Source organism: Macaca nemestrina, chromosome 7 (genome assembly GCF_043159975.1).
Source record: "Macaca nemestrina isolate mMacNem1 chromosome 7, mMacNem.hap1, whole genome shotgun sequence".
NCBI lineage: Eukaryota > Metazoa > Chordata > Mammalia > Primates > Cercopithecidae > Macaca > Macaca nemestrina.
The window spans coordinates 163,050,645-163,072,080 of record NC_092131.1 but is presented as its reverse complement, the minus strand read 5'-3'; the positions used below and the strand labels follow the sequence as shown (position 1 = coordinate 163,072,080).

The following is a 21,436-nucleotide window of genomic DNA, read 5'->3' as shown; positions in this document are numbered from 1 at the left end:
TGTTATTTTTTGTGTGGTACATGATATAATTTTAAGTAAACATTTTATTTTTACGGTTAGGAAACTATTATATTATAAATCTCATTTTAATAACTGCTTAGTGATAGAGATAATATGTAGACTTTTAAATTAACAAGTAATACATATTCTTTAAATAAATTTTATAATATAAAATCTGATTTGATATTATATATTTTTTAATGACATAATAGTTTATTTGAATTTGAGGTGAAAGTACATGTAAATATATTGAAATTTAACAATGTGTTAAAGGATCAAAATTGGGGGAAATAATTTCATGTTTCTTTAAATTGTCTGCATTTTACACTTTGAAAATCCAGTTGATATATATATATATAGATATGCATGTTTTTATATGTACAAACTCATACAATTTTCCTTTCAAATGTTAAGAAAACACACAAACATATACACACATACCTACATACATATGTATAATTTTCCTTTCAAATGTTAAGATAAAGGCCTTTCAAGATTTCAAGATGACATTTGTAGGTAATTCTTAGTAACTAATTGGTACAGGAAGAGATAGTCTTTATTACTAATAAGAAATCAATGTTTTTTATTATTGCTGTAATTGCTTTTTACCCAGCATTTTATTTTGAAATTCCAGATGTGCTATATAGGGATTTTTTTTTAGCAGAGAAATAAAAATTACAACCTTGGTGAATAGAAATGTGTTTAGATATTCATAGTTATCATTTTTCCACTTTATTCATTAACTATATTTGGACATCATAATTCCATTTGCTTTCCTGTATTTACTCATGCTTTATGACTAATAGTCATAATGTTTAAAACCACTGAGGGCTAATAAGCTGAGAAAAGCGATAAACAGTTTGAGCTGTGAATGAGTTATAAAGCTCTCTTTCCTGATCACCACTGACTACTGCCCATACACAATACACGGTCAGACCTCCTAAGCTACAATATTAAAAATGCCAAAATAATTACTTATTGATATAAAAATTGAAAGTGGTGCCATTATTAAAAATGTAAACCTCCTGGAACATCTTTTCAAATGCTTGGGGGTTTCTGAATCATAAGTGGGAACTACCATGTCATGGTATTCCATGATTGATTTACAAACTAACTCCTTTATTCATTATATATGAATGATACCATGAAAGAGACAATTCTACAGCATGAGATTTAACAAACCAAATCCTGATACAGTACATAACTGGATTGGATCTGCATGTTTACCTATGTACTGTGGGATTTGTCTTTTATGAGTTACCAGTCCAGAGGCTAGTTCATCTTTGATTGTATAGGATGTTAGGATCTCAGTTGGCATTCACAGTTAAATCATGCACCTTCGGGAACTGGGAGCATTTTGATCCAGAGTCACAATCATTCCTTTCTTATCTTCATCCATATGGTATGTGTGTTCTGAAGTTTAACTGAGAGATGGCAGCTGGTACCAGATAATATATTTTAAATATGATTAGCTCTTTGTGAACTGCTGGTTTGCACTAAGCAGATCCCTCAGAGGTTCAGGGACACTGTCAGGTTATGCTAATATGTTGCCCACACAATTAGGCAAACAACTCATTTTCATATAAACTGACTTGTCATCAACTGAAAACTCAACAGCAGGTTTGACTGAAAATTTGTTTCGGGGTAGGCATAACATTCCACCTTCTTCTCATGGGTCCTTCTTGTCTCAGGTTCTTGTCTTGTACATGGAACCACACCGCACAGCACCCTGGCCATTTCTGCCCCACACAAACAGTGCCTATCTTTGGATTTCTTTCCTTTCAGAATTATCTGAACTTCATTACCCTGGGGAACTCGTCCCTTGGGTCTCTGTGTGTTCTCAACAAGCAGTGCTGTGACAAGTCAAATTTGCTAGGAAGATAATGGATAATAGCATCCATTGGCACTGCTATATCTAAAACATTGCGTCCCTGGTTACCGAATTTCATTCTAGTGGCAGGTAAGGGACATGAAGGTTTGGATCCTGGTGTCTTCCCTGGTACTGACAACACTATTGTAAACACTCTATTCCTCCCATGAATAGGGACAGTCAATCTTATATAAGTTCCTATAGTAGAAATGGCAAATTTAACACGTCAGCTCTGACTTTCTGTGGCTGCTACCCTAAGTATTCTGAGTCTATGTCATGCTGTTCAGGAAAAGTGCTGTCAGCAGTAGCTGAGTGTGGGAAAGGAGAGGTCACTTGCCAAACTTTGAACTTTCTGTTCTAAATAGTGTTGTTAAATATGTGTCATAATTTTGTTCATATAGTACAGTCTACATTTGCTAAAGCCTTGTTGCCTTTGAAACTGACATGTAATGATCCCTCTGGGAATTTACTAGCTAAATTCATTACTGTTTGGTCCATAATGGGCGTTTCCACTCTATTTATAATAAACAACATCAGTGCAACTTTTTTTCAAGAGGAGGGTGGGATGGAGAGGATAAGTGACAATACTGATGATGATTCTTTGTCAGGTAAACTCCCTTTAGATGAAACATCATGAAAAACTTTGTAACAGTACCATCCAGTCAAAGCTGTCTTTAAGGTCCAGCCCAGACACGAGCAATAGCCATGAAATTCATGTTTGCTCACATACTTTGGTCACCATTGCTCTTTGCCCATCTAATGAAGAGCAGATGCAGAGAAAGCACGGCTTGATTTCAATCATAGTTTAGGATCCATTCTACTGATATTATTCGGTGCTGGATTTTAATTGGATAGTGGCAAATGACCTGCTAAAGAAAGATTCTCTCAGTCTGAATATTTATCTAAGTGGCAAAAATCTGTCACTTTTCTGCTCTTTCTGCTAAAATGTAACTGCTCAGTTTCTTCATTCTCTTTTCTTCCAATATGTGTTACAAACCAAATCCTGATATAGTACCTAACTGAAGAATATAGACAGTTTTAAAGTCTTCACTTTTTGACTTGGGGTTGGATCTGCATGTTTACATATGTGCTGTGGGATTTGCCTTTTATGAGTTACCAGTTCAGAGACCAGTTCATCTTTGATTGTATAGGCAGTTATACATTCGACCTTACTTTAATATTACCAGGAAATAACTTCTGTGTTTTGACTGAATCAGTGATATATATATAGAGATATAATAATCAGAAGGCAAACCACAAAGCAACTTACCTTAAAAGGATAATCTAGATACCAAATCTCAGAAGAAATCATTTGGGAATCTGAACACTAAGACACCAGGTCAAAAACCGTACAATTCTCCTGACTGTGTCTTGCTAAATCAGTCTGCAAGGGCCAACGTCTGATTTGCCTTCTTGAGCCTACTTCCATTAGTGTGGAAAATCTTAGCAACATATTAGGACAACTGTTCAATGCATATCCCATGCTGCACAGAAAGGGGGAGCATCTAAATGTATCCTAGGGAATAAAACTGGTAAATGATATGCTTTGACTCTGCTGTCTCCTTTAGAGCCCCTGCCCCCATCAATAAATTCATTTTCTCTTCGATAGGTCTGAGAAATTCCCAGAGAAATGTCATGGTTTCTGATGAGGCTGAAAGATCTTACAGGTCTGCAAAGGACATAAGATATAATCCTTAACTCTCAAAGAGGGTTGAATAGCATCCCCCCAAGATTCATGTCCACCTGGAAACTCAGCATGTGACCTTATTTGGAAATAAGGTATTTGTAGAGGTCATCAATTAAGGATGAAGATGAGATCATACTGGAATTAAGGTAGATCCTAAGACCAAAGATTAATATCTTTGTTAGAAAAAAATGTAGAGCCCATGCACAGAATAAGGTCATGTGAAAACAGAGACAAAGATTGTAGAGATGCAGCTGTAAGAAACACCAAGGGTTCCCAGTGGCCACCAGAAAAGTTAGGAAAAGGCAAAGAAGGAGTATTTCCTAGAACCTGTAGAGGGAGGCTGACTCTGCCCATAACTTGATTTTGGATTTCTAGTCTCCAGAATCCTTAAAGAATAAATTTCTGTGGTTTTAAGTTTATGATAACTTATGGCAGCCCTGGGAAACTAACAAGATCATCCGGTTGGAGTCTCCCTCCGCTGGATCTTGGGACCCTGCTTTCATCCAACTTCCCACCTACCTTTCCAGCCACCCCTCATTTTCTTCTGCCATTCCTTTTCCTCTGCCCACAGTTTAAATGATGGCACTCCTCAGAATTCTGTCCTTGGATTTTCTCATTATACATTCCCTGGGTAATCTTATCCAGTCTCATAGTTTTAACTCCACTTCTCAGCTCACACACGTAAAGCAACAATCAGACCTCTCTCGAGAGTGACTTTTCATGTCTTATTAGATACCAAAAACTAATGTCAAAAATACATACTCAAAACTAAACTCATTTTTAAACTCCCTTTCTATTCTTTATTATTCTACTTTACTTATCCTTCTACCCCTCATCATTTATTTCCTATTTATTTTCATGCATAATTTTTGATCCAATGACAAATTACAAAAGTCAAAAACCTGAGTCTTCCAGGAATCTCTATCCCCCACTTTCTGCTTATTGCCAATGTTTTAGAGCAAGCTCTGTTTGTTTTATTATTTTAAACTCCCCCTGAATCAACTATTTTCCTAGATCAGGTCCTTAGCAATTTTGTCTTATCTGCTTGGGGTAGTTTTCCATCAATCTAACTGCTCTCTAAACCACCCCATAATGCTGCAGTTGTCACCATATTTCTAAAATCTAACTATGATAGAGTATTTTCTTGCTTAGAGTCCTTCAAGAGTTCTCAATTACCCACAGGTTCAAACTCCTTAGAATGGCTTGGCCATCTTCATGTCCCACTATTTCCCCATCTTCTAATTGGACTGTGCTCACATTGAACAGCCTTCCATTCTCCGAATGTGCACTGGACTTTCAAACATCCCCAGGCCCCTGTTAGTTCTGTTGTAGCTTTTGAAATGCCCTTCCTCTTTCACATGTTTATTTGACTCCCTCCTATTTCTTCCAGACTCTTGATGTCTCCCAGAAGGCTTCACTTCCCCATTCCATTGTGAATGCCCCTCTCCTCAGTTACCACAGCTCCCTACACAAGCCCTTACCTCCCTTCCTTGCTATTGGTCATTTCTGGGCTACAAGTCTCACCAGACTATGAGGTCTATGAGATAGAGACAGTGATCAATTTATAGTCAGTGAATATTTTAGAAATAATGAGAAATAAGGAACATATATTCAAATATTTAACATACAGTAGTCTATGTGTCAATGTAATCATAATATAATAATAAGTTTAAGTGAACCATCAAAGGTTGCTGGACTGGAATAAAGACTGGGAGAAGGTGAGACTTGAGGTGGGCTTTGAAGAAACAGTGGGACTTAAATAAGTAGCTTGTGATATTCTGGACAAAATAAATAGTAAGAGTGAATCTGGCATTAGAATTCCATAAGCTGATGGATTTCAACTGCAATTGGCAGATAGTTTCTTTACCTTGACACTGGCGACTTTGAAGTGGCAGGCTGGTATGATCTAATGTAGTTGTTAAGTCCATGAATGAAAGTGTTGTTCTTGGAGTGCTTCTGGTTACAGAAGATGTCTGAAAAAGGTAAAATAAGAAAAGAAAAAAAAAAAACAGTCTTCCCAGTGAGGCAATGTTCAGAAGAGCCAAACTCTTAGCTCATGGTTTCAGATGCAACATGAATTTGCATGGGACATTTAAGTTACTCCTTAGTACATTAAATTGCTTCCTCTATGAACCATGGAAAATGAAAACCAATTAGTATCAGTTGGGAAAGGGAGTTGGGTTGGGATAAGGACTTGGGAATTTCCTCTTGTGGTTTAACTCTCCTCTCAAAATAGCATTACTGCAGGTTTGAGCACCCAATTTCATACTTTATTTTCTATATTAAGCATCAAATGGAACAACATTTTAATTCCTTTGGATAAAACTGACAATACCTCTGGGTGTTTGCCGTTGCTTCTCCCATAAAAAAAGCTGCACTGGGGTGCAAGCAGGTTGAAAGGGCTCTTATGGATGACCTACTGCATGCCCTTGAAAGATGCGAATTGTGAAAAATGTGAAATTGTTTCAGATTCCTCTCAAGTAACAATGTAATTTAATCATGCTTATTCTCATCTAATACAAAGCCCTTCTTGCTGAATAAAGTTCTAGCAAGGCCCTAAGGATGTAAGATATAAACAAAGATGAAAGTACTTATCATAAAATTTGCATTTTATACATGGTAGACTCAGATGACTACATGAGAAGAGAAATAGCAACTTATTTCAATCCTGCCAACTTCTCTTAAGTTCTGTTCCCAACGAACACACTTTATAAGGATTTCCATGAATGGGCCAAGGAATATCACACGACATAACTTTCAACAAGGTGAGTGAACACAGGCTAAGGGGTGAAGCAAAAATGTTTTTTCTTCATTTCTCTTTCAATCTTTTTTCTTCCTGGGAAACAGCTAGGCCTTCTATTTTTTTTAAGACCACATACAGATTATCTATATAAGAATTCAGTAGTTCTCATATTTATTATAAACAATAGAATCTACAAGGATTTCACCTTGTCCATTAGTCAACTTTGTAAGTCATCTTTGTCTTTGATTTTCCAATAAGAATCCATTAAAAATCAATTCAGGCTGGATGCTGTGGCTCACCGCCCGTAATTCCAGGACTGTGGGAGGCCAAGACAGGCGGATCACGAAGTCAAGAGATTGAGACCATCCTGGCCAACACAGTGAAAACCTGTCTCTACTAAAAACACAAAAATTAGCTGGGCGTGGTGGCGGATACCTGTAATCCCAGCTACTCCTGAGGCCAAGGCAGGAGAATCGCTTAAACCCAGGAGGCAGAGTTTACAGTGAGCTGAGATACTGCACTCCAGCCTGGCAACAGAGCGAGACTCTGTATAAAATAAAATAAATAAATAAATATCAATTCAGCAGGCCTCAAAGGAAGTATCCAATATAGTCTTTGATCTGATGGAATTTGGGGAGAAATATTTGATACGTTCCAAGGAAACCAGTAGAGGCAGAGTTAATTTCAGCTTCCCAGATATTAAATGTTTCTCACCAAATATAAAATGTTTCTCCCAGATATAAAATGTTTCTCACCAAAACAATAATTTTGCCCCTGATGAAGGAATCTGTTGTATGTTCAACAGGTCTACATCTATGGGTGATTGTTATTTTGTGGTTTCATAATGTTTCTCCCTAACATGTCAGTGTCACATCTTACCACTCTTCAATGATACTCAGGTACCTCCCCCTCCTTGAAACCTCTTGACTACTACTATGTCAGTCCCTGCTTATTCTTCCATAGTACTGATTAGCTGCACCACACATTTTAGTATAATCTGTGATGCCCAGTGGTCAAACCTCTAGGTCATTCTAGTGCATAAATTATTATTCCGATTTTACAAACAAAGAAAATGGTCTTAAACATCTCTCAAACCTAAGTTAGAAAATCAAATGCTGAAGAAGCATTACGACTTTTAGTGCTCCCACTATTAGGCCTTTCATGGAGAGGAGATTTTGACATTTTCCTTCATTTTAATAAAAACAATCAAATTGTTTAAATCTCCATAAAATAGAAAAGCAGAACTCATAATAACATTTGTGCTGTATTAGAGTCTTTTGTTTTCATGCAGAAAATGTATTTTCCACTGTATCATGTGAGAAAAAGGTCACTATCTAGCAAAGCCCAGGTTGCTGGCAATATCTTGACTTCTGAGTTTTTTAACCACTGGGAGTGGCTGGAGGAAACTCCATATTAGTGTAGGATCAATCATGACTGATGAGACCACAAAATCTTGGTGATTGTTACTGTTTTAATTAAATGTCTGAACACATTACATGGAGTAAAGAAACAGAAACTTTTAGAAAAGGGAGCACAGAAAATCAACTCCATATATTAATGCATTCTCAATATATAAAGTGCTGGTTTCTGTTTATTTTTCTTCTCTGGAAACATAAGGACCATTTAATAAATGATCACTAAGATGATTTACACAAACAACTACCTACGGACCAATAAGTATCTACTACAATGACATCTCCTCATTGCTTTATAACATCATAAAAGGATGTGTATCCATTAGACAAATACAAATGTTACTGTAGTGAAAATGTGAAGGAGAGTCTCAGACATATTAACTTTTTCCTTTTTGGCATAAATCGATACATAACATCCCTATACATTTGTAAGCTTTAGGGGGCAAAAATCATATTTTTACTTTTGGGAGCTTTTTGTAGTGGGAGACAGAAATAAATCAAAGAAAAATTGGGAAAAGACTTGAAAAACAGGAATTGATTATATTATCACCTAACATAGGTAAAACCATTTTTGTTGGTTGAAGCTAACAGAAGCATTACACAGTTTATTCATAAATGATCATGCCCTGGAAGGGACACAATAATATTTGGAAAGTTTATCTGCGGAGAGAATTTTTGACCCACTCAGAATAAAAATTGCACTGTAGGACAAGCTTATGCTCTGCCAGGAAGTGAAGCAAACATGTGAGCTAGAGTGAGTTAAGGTGGGAAGCCAAACTACTTTAGTTATTTTCTTTTTAAATACTGAAGTGTATTCTGGTGGAGTTTATTTTTTTCATCTTGAGTGGAAACAGTAAGATTTGGTGAATGTACATAAAGATATAGATACACACATAAATATGCATTTGTGTGAGTCAGCTACCAGCTATGATGTGCTAGAGAGTGGACCTATGGATACAGTGAGGAAACCGCCACAAGAGCCATCCTGAGAAAACACACACACACACATACACACACAGAGAACGTGGATAAAGATACAGGAGGGGTGAGGCACGGTGGCTCACGCCTGTCATCCCAGCACTTCAGGAGGCTAAGGCGGGCAGATCACAAGGTCAGGAGTTCGAGACCAGCCTGACCAACATGGTGAAACCCCGTCTATACTAAAAATACAAAAATTAGCTGGGCGTGGTGGCGCACACCTGTAATCTCAGCTACTCAGGAGGTTGAAGTGGGAGAATTGCTTGAACCTGGGATGCAGAGGTTGCAGTGAGCCAAGATTTCGCCATTGCACTCCACTCTGGGTGACAGAGGGAGACTCCGCCTCAAAAAAAAAAAAAAGAGAGATGCAGGAGGATACTCATGGTGTCAGGGTGACCCAGTTCCTGTTAGGTTCCTAGGGGAACAAGAGGTATCTGGGAACCAGGTCTAAATGAGCAGAAGAAAAAGAATCCCTAGCATTGCTGACCACTTTGATCCTAGGTTCTGAAAAGTTGGCTAGTCCCCACCTTTCCCATTTTATAAATGGAAAGGCATGAAGGCTTCAACGTCTGTGGTTTCCCAACATTTCTCCTTTCTGAAGAAGGAGTCAGACCTGCCAGGAAGTTATTGAGTTGGTCCAATGACCTATTAAAATGCAATCTTTTTTTAGAGCCCTTTAAAAGGTGACAGAGAAATCAAGGTTACCAAAAGCACAGATTATAAATGCCACAAATGGAATCACTCTCCAGATCTCATGAAAGGCAGAGCCTATAAAGCGGGCATGCCAAGATGCCGGCCCCCAGGTGTGAACTGATTTCCTAAGAGCACTGGGGAGTACATTAGGGAAGAATTTTGTCTGGATTTGGAGCCTTTGAGACTAGAACTACAAATTTGTCTAGATCCTTTACAGACTTTAGGGGTTTACATGCTACAAAATGTAACTTCCTGTTTCTACAGGAAAGAAATTCTTTTAACAGGGCTAATAAAATGAGCTCCTAATGAGGCCTCTCAGACATCAAATAGGCAGAGTAAACCGCTTTGATGATGTAAGTGTAAGGGGATCAGAAACATCTCCTGCCCTGACAAAAAAACGTTTCCTTTCAAAGCCAGGAGAGCTGAAAATTTAAGAGCAAACCACACTTTGCCAAAGCCAAGATATCTGGAACAAGACTTTGAAGATATGAAAAGATTAAGGAAAGTCTCATTAGGAACCTGCCAGAAGCTTTTGTGCCTTCCCTGACTGCTTCCCAGAGACATTGTAGTTTCAACATCCTCCACCACCACACCCTGCTTTCTTCAGTAGCCTCATTTAAAAAAAAAAAAAAACAAAAAAAAAAACTGTTCCAAAAACACTTCTCCAATAGCAGAGTGATCATGAGCAAATTCTTAACCCTTAAACGTTTGTGGAGTCGTGTAACCCTTTGTGAATCTTCCCACAATGTGCATAAATTGATCATTGCACCTTCAGAAATCATCATTTCAAGTTAGGAGTTACGAGTTTAACACAGTTAAAGATTTCATAGTCAAAGAAGATTTCATTTCAATATTAAGAATTTCTAGCAACCAGAGTTGTTTTTAGTGGGGCCGAGGGCAAGTTATTTCAGAAGGTAGTGAGTGTTCCAGCTCTGGAACTGAGGCTCGGGGACAACCTAAAAGGAGTAACACAGGTCCTGTGTTTTTTTTTTTTTTAGTATGCATTATGTTACATTCAAATACATTGGCAGATGTATTTAACAACCTCTGCAATTCCTTCCTACACTAATATTCTATCACGAATAAATGAAGATACAGCAGACCACCTTTAATGTTTAATAAGAAGAGATTCATTCCTCAGAAAGGGATTTAGATATTACAGGTGTCTTTGTACAACAGCCTTCCTAGGAATGAGTTTCTATCTACGCAGATCTGCCACCTGGTCTACCCCTTTAAACAATAAACTTTGTTCTAAGTAAATAACCTCCCTTGAGCAGATCTGAAACTCCACTTTATAGTTTCAGGTTTTTGAAACTCGAAGTCTTTCTGACCTCTGTAGTCTTTTTTAAGTGGAGATACCCCATAGAGGCATTAGAAATGTGCCATTCCCAGGTAAGGTAGGAGCCAGGAGACATTTAGGTAAACCTGTGGAGCAAGGTTTCTCAACCTCAGTGTTATTGACATTTTGTTGTAGGGACTGTCTTGTGCATGCAGGATGTTTAGCAGAACCCCTGGCCTCTACCCACTAGATGCTAATGGCACCTCACCTAGTCAGGGCAACCAGAAATGGTTCCAGGAAATGTCAAATGTCCCCCGGGGGGCAAAACTGCCCCCTGTTGAGAATCATTGCTACTATAAAGGGCCAGAGAGTAGAGGCAGGTAGAGGTGGTAGAGGAGGACCTGCATTCTGAAGGTGATGACATCCAAAGGAGGGAGGATCAATTTCACAATACTTCTATGGGATCAGGCCTCCTCACAGGGAGACCTTTTCCTCATTCATGCTTCCTACATCTTCCTGTACCAGGAAAATAAGTCCTTTTAGATGTCTCAGAAACTCATCAGTAACCAGTAGAACAACTGTATCTACATATATCTCTCCTAGAAATATAAAGCAAGGGAAGGGGCTTCCCTGTTGATGTAACTGGCTAATTGCACAGGGCAGGCAGTCTGAACAGCAGCTGAAACTCTTGAACAGAAGCCGAAGCTTCAGCACACATGCAGGAGTGCCTCCTCCGAGAAACCTTGGCTCTGTGTCAAGGTCTTCCAGCTGGTGGGATCAGGCTCACCAGGTTCTTTAGGATAACCTTTACTTCTCTCTGAAATGATTTTTCATGTGAATCACACATACAAAACATCTTCACAGTCACACTTCAGTTACTGTTTGATTGAATCACTGGGGTATCTTAGTCCCTTCGGACTGCTATTAACAAAATACTATAAGCTGGGTAGGTTACAAGTCACAGAAATTTATTTTTCACAGTTCTACAAGCTGGGAAGTTCAAAATCAAGGCCCTGAAAGATTCAGTGTCTGGTGAGGGTCCCTTTCCTAGATGGCCATCTTTCCAATACAACCTCACATGATGGAAGGGGTAAAGGGTGTCTCTGGGGATTCTTTTATAAGGGCACTAATCTCTTATGGGCTAGTCAAAGCCCTCATGACCTAGTCACCTCCCAAAGTTCCCACTCCTAATACCATCATCTTGGGGGTGAAGATTTTAGCATATGAATCTGAGGGGCCCATAAACATTCAGATCATAGCATAGGGATTATAGCCTAGCCAAGATGACACCTAAACTGACACCTGCAGCATTCCGGAAGTTACTCCCCAGGCTCTGGAGTCTAGCCCAGGACATTCTTCTGTCATCTCATTTCAGCCTTGCCATAGGCCTTGATCTTGAACTCCCCAGCTTTCAGAACCATGAGAAATAAATTTTGGATTCTGCCCCTGGCATCTGTTGCGTGACGCTTCCCTATCATGGCCAAGCATAAGGTCCAGCTCCCTCAGAAGCATTTTCATGGATTTAAGAGCATCTTTGGAAGGTTCTGGATGGACATTTTTCCAATGTACAGATGACCAATAAGTACAAAAGAGGATACCTAACATCATTAGCCATTAGGGAAATGCAAACAAACACCACAATAAGATACCACCTCATACCTGGTAGAATGACTATAAGCGGAAAGGCAGCTAGTAATAAATGTTAGTGATGATGTGAAAAAATTTCTAACTCCCATTCACTGCTGGCAGAAATGTAAAATGGTGCAGCTGCTTTGGAAAATAGTCTGGCAATTCTTCAAAAGATTAAACACAAAGTTACCATATCGCCTAGCAATTCCACTCCTAGGTATATAGCCAAGAGAAAAGAAAGCATGTCTACATAAAAACGTAGACACAAATGCTCATAACCACATTGTTCATAATATCCAAAAAGTGGAAACAGTCCCAATGTCTTGTCAATTGATGAAGAGATAAAATGTGCCATATTCATACAATGAAATTATTCAGTCACAACAAAGAATGAAAATGCTGACACATGCTACAACATGGATAAACCTTGAAAGCATTATGCTGGTGAAAAGCAAGTCACAAAAGGCCACATATTGCACGATTGCACATATTGCATATTGCACGATGCCACTGGATAAAATGTCTAGAATAGGCAAATCCATAAGGACAGAAAGTAGATTAGTGGTTGTCAGGAGCTGAAGGTATTTCAAAGAAATGGGGAGTGACTGCTTAATGGACATGGGGTTTCTTTCTGGGGTGATAGAATGTTCCAAAATTGACTGGAGTAATGGTTGTACAACTTTGTGAGTACACTAAAAAACACTGATTTGCAAATGAGTGAATTTTATGGTATGTGAATTATACTTCAAAAAAGCTGTTCTACATATTTTTTAAAAGTATCTTTGGAAAGCCTGGCAGCAGAAGAGTTTAACAAGCCTGTTAGGGGTAGGACTCTGCAATCAGATTGATCATTAGCCAATGCCCATGGCATCTGCTGGCCTAACCCCCAGGTCAGGAGGCAGGCTGTCAGAGGAAAGGAGGCAGCAAGGCGTTTCTCTGTTGGTAGGATTCGCCATTCCTCCCAGTCAAGCTGGGAGAAGGAAACTCTTCCCCCAGCACAGGGACCCCTTCCAGGATCTCCCTTCAATGTGCCAATCTCTGCCGACAGTTGTGTAGTCTGCCACCTAAAGCAGGCAGATGAGGGTGGAATCCATCCAAGAAAAAACGAAAAGCTTGCCTAGACAGAGTATTAGCTCAGAAACTGCTCTTTTACCTCAGCGGCTTAAGAATTTTGATTCATTTTGTAACAGTTTATCTACGATGATGCACCAGTGCATGACTCAGTTGGTGGCCGACAGCACCTCTGTGCTGGGAATTTACTAAAGCCCGTTTTACTTACTCCACAGACAGCCCTGGATGTTTGCCCAAACTTCCTTTCTTCCTGGCTCCCATATATGGGGATTTCTTACATTAGCCTTTCAGGGGAAGGGTGGAGATGCTGCCCTTTCACTGTTATTTATAGCTCTAGTGATCCGACTCTTCCGTCTTTTGAAACTTCTATTCAAGAACAAACATTAATGATCAATTGAGACCTGAGCTAGAATTTTCAAGAATGCAAAATAGGTTTTAAAATAAGATAATTTGATTTTTCTTCAAATTTGACCTTGCTGAGATCAGAGTGAGGGCAATAGACTTTTTTTTTTCTTCCTGAGATGGAGTCCTGCTCTGTCACCCAGGCTGGACTGCAGTGGCATCTCTGCTCACTGCAACTTCCACCTCCCAGGTTCAAGCAGTTCTCCTGCCTCAGCCTCCCTAGTAGCTGGAATTACAGGCATCCACCACCATATCTGGGTAATTTTTATATTTTATTAGAGATGGGGTTTCATCATGTAGGCCAGACTGGTCTCGAACTCCTGACCTCGTGATCGGCCTGCATTGGCCTCCCAAAGTGCTGGGATTACAGGCATGAGCCACTGCGCCCAGCTGGCAATAGATGTTTTAAGCAAGGGCTCACCAAGTAGTAAACTGACACCATGTTAGGGCCTAGTCTTCTACATTGCGGGTCCAGAGTTTCACACAACCTGCATGCCCCTGGCCTGTGGACACAAGCACATTTACACTGGTGTTATTACTCAAAGACTGTAGGCTTGCTGCCTTCACGTATATCAGGAGGACCATGTATAACGGGAGGACCTTGGCCACTTGAGGAGTCTCCTCCAGGTACTTCAGAGCTCCCCACACGTGTCTCAGGTATGTTCAAGCAGGCCCTGCCCATGCTGCTCCCACAGGGCCTTGGCTCATGCTGTCCCAACTCACCTGAGCAATGGGTGCATCCAGTGGGCCCTCAGGGCCCCCACCATCTCCTCACCTTCCGAAGAACGCTGCCACTCCTTGGGAGCTTTACCCACTGCTCAAAGCAACAGCAGAGGCCTGTATTCTATTCAGCCATTGCTCTTGATGGGTGCTCAAAAACCGGTCACAGGGCCCTATGTGGTACCAGAATAGCCCTTTCCCCCTGCTCTCTCTCCCTCGCCTCCCGTGTCTGCGCGCAGAACTTCTTGTGGGTACTTTAGACAAAATAAATCAAAACCCAATTCGGAGCCAACAACCCCACGTCCTAATCAGACATACCACAAAACTCATACACACACACACACACACACACACACACACATATACACATATATATATGCATATACATACACATACATATAGTGTGCATGCAGATGTGTGTGTGTCACAGTTTTGCTCTTGTCGCCCAGGCTGGAGTGCAATGGCACAATCTTGGCCCACTGCCACCTCTGTCTCCCAGATTCAAGCAATTCTCCTGCCTCAGTCTCCCAAGTAGCTGGGATTGCAGGCATGTGCCATCACACCCAGTTAATTTTGCATTTTTAGTAGAGACGGGGTTTCACCATGCTGGTCAGGTTGGTCTCGAACTCCTGACCTCAAGTGATCCACCTGCCTCAGCCTCCCAAAGTGCTAGGATTACAGGCGTGCACTTGACCAATATTCTTTAGGCTAAGCCAGGGTTAATTCTTCTTATACTCAAGTTTAATTAGTGTTGTTAAACCCAGGGAGAGACATGAGCATTAAAAGCCACATTTTCAATTTATTAATTTATAAGGAGAAAATACTACCAAGTTAGCATTATCTCCTTCTTTCTCTTTTTTTTTTTCTATCTTCTCTTTCTCTGTCTCTTTCCTTCTCTCCCTTTCTTTCAATAGAAAAAGGTACTTAGGCAGTCAAACTTTTAGAATAATGATTGGTGAGTGGCCCAAGTGAAGAATGACATAATCCGAATGGCCACCATCGATAAGTTATAGCAGTCTTTATTCATACTATTTCAATTTGATTTTTCAGATCTCCATCATTCATGATTTACACACCAGGAGAGCAAATCTCATCCTTTAAATTTGATTGACTTTTACTAATTTCAGCTGCAAAAAAATCCTAATTCTATGCCTTAGCTTTCCACTGTCTTAAATCATGGCCAACCCTAGGGTTGGGGTTTGAAATAGAGAATAGTTTAGAATTTATCAAATAAGTTCTTTGATAATCCCTTATTAATTAGGATTAGTCTAACTTTGTATAAGACTTTATCGGAGTTGTTAGTTTTACCTATATTCTGGTAATAGGATGTAAACCTAGAATTCTTGGTTTCAGAGCTTTTTGGATGATACAAAGGCCAATATTGACAAAAAAAAAAAAAAAAAAAAAAAAGTGCCAGGTACCACCCTCCACCCTCCTGGTCTTACAGTGTGGTGCTAGGCTACCTATGCAGATCAAGTTAAAAGATTATAAAATCAGTTCTGTCAACATTAGCCCCTCACCCACCTCTTAGCTATATGACAGAAGTTGAAGAGGTCAGTGGAGAAGAATGTCACGGACAGCTTATATGATATCAGCTCTCTCCTGGGGGATGAGGAAAAGGATTATCCCTCATCTCAAGTCAACTGAAGAGAAGCTTGAAGCGAAACAGGTATAGAGCTTGACACGCACCCCTTGGAGTTTGAGAACATAGTACCTGCATCCAATTCCAACTTGGGGGAATGTAAAGGTGAGGGGCTGCGGCTGTGGCTATTCTGGCATGGTAGTAGAAGTGGCTGTCATGGGAAAAGCCTGCCCTCCAAGTTTGATATTCTCCATGTACCAGATGTGGATTCCAAAAAGGGGAGCCAAACTGGGTCATATTAAGAGTGAGCCTAAGAAGCTTGCCTGCAAGCTGAAGTGACCCCAACAGAGGAGGATACGGTCAGGAACCAGTAATGAAGAACAGGTTATAAGTCTACTTTAGAGGAGGCATTGCTTAAATAAATGGGACTTCAGGCTCGAGAGCCCCAGTGATGACGCAGGGTCTCTATAAAATCCACAAAAACATTCAATGAGAGTCAGCCTTGGACATTTGCCAAAACAAGAGTAACCATAAAATCCAAGGAACTTGTCCAAGGTTTTATCTGGTGAGGAAGACAAGAAAGTTGAGAGGGTAGTTGCCGTCAGCAATGAGAAATAATAGTAGTTATTATTTGGTTAGTCAACACGTTGTTTACTATGTTCAACAAAATTTACATATTAATTCATAAAATTACCTTCTGCTTGTTCCCTACCAAGCCTAACATGTTCAGCAAACTAGCTACATTTATCTTTCCTATCATTTCCCTAACAAATATCTACTGTTACTATGTGTCACTTAATGCTTAAAATATACTGGTGAACAAGATAGATATTTTAATGAGAGACGATATCCAAGTAGAAAAATAAGATAAAAACACATCTTGGTAAGTGTTCTAAAGCAATAAACATGTTGCTGCAATACAGTAAGTAGCAAAAGACAATTTAAGCCATTGTCTAAAGAAACCTGTGAATATCAACGTATGATTCAACTTGAATTACCTCACTGAGTTAGCCACAGTGTTTCATCACAGGAAGGGAATTATCAAACAGCTCACTGGAGCCAAAAGATTCTGTCATCATACATATTAACATCACCTAAAAGCCCATCTTCCACCCTAGCCAGCACTGGCCAACCACACTGGTGGAAACTGTTCTCTCATGTTGGGATTTTGTTTTTGCTGAGACTGTATCTAGGTGTGAACCTCAACCTTATGCTCTTGTTATCAATCAGACTACTTTGAGAACCACCAGCTTTGAATTACTTTGGATAATGAGAGGCTTGGCTAGGCATAGAAACTTGTAATTCTCAAATATCCCAAAAGTCGTTTGAGAATGTAAGTCTCAGAATCTTGCTAAGAAGTAAAACAGACTTCGTTAAGTTTCCCTTCTTCATATTCGTGTTGAGGAACCTCAAGGCCAAGGCTGTTGAGAAGACTCTGGAGACCTGATATTATCCCCTCTGTTTCCTCTCAGGCCACTGTGCCCAGTGTCTCTCTGCACATTCATCCTCCTTTCAGCATTGACTGGCTTCCTCTGTTAACTCATAACTTCTCACTCATTTTTTGGTTTGTTCTCCATAGTGGTCTTGACTATCCCAAGGAACTTCTCCTATTCTGTAGGCTTCAGTTTTCACTGTCTTTCAAATATGTCGTTGATGATACAATGTACCATCATTTTAATGAGACCTAGTAGGGGGAGAATAATACAGTCACACTAAATGCCTGTGTGGCTTGTGTGACATCTTGATTTCAGGTGTATAATTACCACAAGGGAAATGTTCGCCTTAGAATAAAAGAAGCAGAATTATTCCTAATTTGGGCAGCAGCTGATTACGGCCGCTTATCTTCTACACCAACCATATCAAAAGACGCTGGCCAGCCTGGGGCTACCAGCATCAACACTCACCCTTGGTTGAATTAGATGTCATTGTATTCTGAGGCTGAATGGTACTAAACACGGTGGCCTGGGCTGGAACCTCCAGCAGGGCTGTGGCTCAGCAGCTCCCCTAAAAGATTCTAAGAATAGGGAAGAATCGACTTGCCAAATGTCATTAAGAAACAAGGATGGTAAGCTGGGCATGGTGGCTCACACCTGTAATCCCAGCACTTTGGGAGGCTGAGGTGGGCGGATCACCTGAGGTCAGAACTTCAAGACCAGCCTGGCTAACAGGGCAAGACCCCGTCTCTACTAAACATACAAAAATTAGCCAGGCATGGTGGCACATGCCTGTAATTCCAGCTACTCAGGAGGCTGAGGCAGGAGACTCACTTGAACCCAAAAGGTGGAGGTTGCAGTGAGCCTATATGATACCACTGCACTCTGGACTGGGTGACATACTGAGATTCTGTCTCCAAAAAATTCATTCATTTTAAAATTAATTTAAAAAAAAGAAATAAGGATGGTCAACCCCCACTGTCTTGCACTTTACTATTTTTTTTCTACCTTAACAACCTTATGATCTAGAACTAGATATTTTGCAATATAATAACCTTTTGCAATATGATGCTGATTCCAGACTATGAGCTTATGATCAGATTATTGCTGGGGAGATCACGCCCACATTCGGTCAGCTCTTGTCCCTTAGGTCATTTGTTTAGCTTACTGTCTTCAAAGCCTGAGTTAGTATGATTTTTAAAAAAAAAAAAAATGCCTGAATAATCCACACCAGCTTGATTTAAGTTTCTGGGGAATATTTAACTCTCTTTGAATTGTGAAGTCGAGTAACACTGATGTTATTTTCCAAGCATGGCCTTGGCCTAGACCTGAGGGTGTCAAAGTGGGAAAGCTTTAAGAAGAGCGTTTCCCTGCTGCCATTTGATGAGCCATTCTCATTTTCCTTTACAAAATTCATTCCTCAGACTGCCAAGAGGCTGCTGGCAGATGTAGTTTATATTAAACAGATGGCTGGTCTGCAATTAAATGCTTCTCCGCGGCTGGGCCCAGTGCGTTCTGAATCCTGTGGGAGGACATGCCAGTAGCTGATGAGCGTGGCCCACTTCCAGGATGTGGGTCAGGGAAGAGAAACTGTTATGTGTGCTTTCACATGAGATCACCAGAGAGGTGAACAGAATCTGACTTATCGATTGTTAACAAACCCAGTGGAAAGGAGGGCTGAATTACTCAAACGCTGGTGGATTGAGAAATGGGGAAGTTCTTTGCACAGGTTACCAGGAGATATAAACACCCACGGTGTAAATTCAGGTTCATACACAGAGCACACACTTTGAAATGCAGTAATACCGTGTCTACACACACATAGTAATAGGACAGAACACATTTTTTAAAGTAAATTTAGAAGAGCAGGGGTGTGGGTTTCTCTCCACTTATATGCAACAGACAGCTCATATGAACAACTAAATATTTTCTTTTCCAGATGAAAGTTTAGGAACATTTAGAAACAGCTTCTGATTTAGAGCAATCCACATGTAGCACTGACTCACCTTTTGTTACTATGTTAGCTAAGCCACTGTGCAGAACAGAGACCCTCGCAGTTTACATTTATAAGAAGACATGAGAAAACTCCAGGGCATATGATTTAGCTCCAGTCCCCTGATAAATTATAGCATAAGGGCTGTTCCTTCCCCAGCATCTAGAAATTAGGGTACAAGTCTGCAGGTAGAATATAGAAACATTGAATGCAAAAGCAGCTACGTTTGCACTTAAGAGGCCTGAAATTGACACATGGCCAATTAAATATGCTCCCACATGTCTAAAATGAGAAATCAGAGATGGGAGCAGATATCAGATCTATCCAAAGTGATACGATTAGACTTCAGAGACCATCTAAAAGTTGACTTTCAACTAGGCCAAATGAGCCTCTGTTTCCCTCTAATGGCCAGCAGGACAACAGTGAGCAGGCCTTCCTGGGCTTGCCTCCACGAGGCCGATCCCCTGGCTAGAGACTGCCTGCCTCCTGCCTGTCCATTGATCCGTAGAGAGCAGCCTGTGTGACCTGGAGCAGCCCTTTTCCTGGAAAATGTGCCTCATTGCCTGTCCTTCATAGCATCTCTTTCTCAATAAGTTGGGCTATATTAAGCTACCACTAAAATGTTTGCATCTAAGGAAAAGCAGAGTTGATTTGGAACTAAATTTTATTATTAGTGATATTTGTTCTAACCCTTTTCCTCAGCAGAGTGAACAAAGACCTTGGAGACAAAAACTAAATGAAGTTTGGAATAATATCTGTTTGGAAGGGAAAGGCAACACAGAGGCTGATAGCCCCAGCAATTAGACAAAGTGCTTGACCAGTGAAAACCAAAGAGGGGAGGATCTCCAAGCTAACTGCAGCTTGTTCACCTTTCTCTCCTGTTTACACCAAATCAAAATGTCAAATTTAATCCATGACCTACATAGTCTGTTTGTTTCTTAAATCTTCCTCGGGAAAAGGAACCAGGTAATTTGGTTGGTTAGAAAACCCTAAACCACACACTCGTGCTCCTCCTCATGTTCACGCTACAGTGGAATTCATAGAGATTGCTTCCCAGTGAAGCGATGAACAAACGGGGGCTGTGTTCCTGAGAAGAGCATATGCTTCTCAGTCCAGGATTCTGGAGTGGTGCTAAAAAAGGAGCTAGGAAGTAAGCAATACAAGGAGGTCGAAATGCTGTGAGAAGAGCCACACCCTGGAAATATCCCTGGGACAGAAGGACCCTAATATTGCCCAAAGTCCAGGGACTCTGAATGCAAAGCAAACTTGCCCAAGCATAGTGCCCCTTGAGGACTTCTACTGCAAAGGTAAACTGAGCATTGGCAGGTCCGTCTCATTTAGGGCAGACAATTTATGTGCAGCTATTTCTGTAATTGGAGCTGATCAAACATGGGTATTCTAGCTGAATCCTCCTCCTCTCAGGCATACATAACCATCACATGTATTTATGTATTTTGCATGGTGTGTGTGTGTGTGTGTGTGTGCATGCACGTGCCTATGTTGGTGGGGGCACATGTATGGACGGAGAAGCCAGTCTGATTTTTCTTGATAGCATTTCAGCACATGTTTTTCAGGGTCCACTCATTAATTCCTAAACTCTTTGGACTGGCATTTGGATCATTCCATAAGAATTCTCTCCGGAGACACTTTAAAATAAATATGTTCAGGTCCCACCTGAAGGTTCAGAGTCAGTAGAGTTAGGGCACATATGGGAATCTGTATTTTTAAGATCTCCCCAGGTTACACTGATGCTAGATTTGCAAAACATTGATTATACAACAAAGAATCTGACAAGTGAAAAATATACAGAAGTTATTTGGAAATATTTATTTTACTGTTTCTGCCCAACTGTGATTGTTGAAGTCTAATCTATTTGGCCAAACTTATCTAAATAGAGACTTTATGTAGTAAATATAGCTACATGCAGTAAAAAACTGATAT

At 40.2% G+C, this 21,436-nt stretch overlaps 1 long non-coding RNA gene across 1 annotated transcript in view; it reads right to left on the bottom strand.

Annotated features, from left to right (window-relative positions):
* Positions 1-248: 248 nt before the first annotated feature.
* LOC139355469 (uncharacterized) overlaps positions 249-21,436 on the bottom strand; it is a 107,327-nt gene continuing 86,139 nt past the window's right edge. The window contains exon 3 of the long non-coding RNA XR_011606160.1: positions 249-5,530. This is a non-coding gene — a long non-coding RNA (uncharacterized lncRNA). The remainder of the gene's footprint in view (positions 5,531-21,436) is intronic.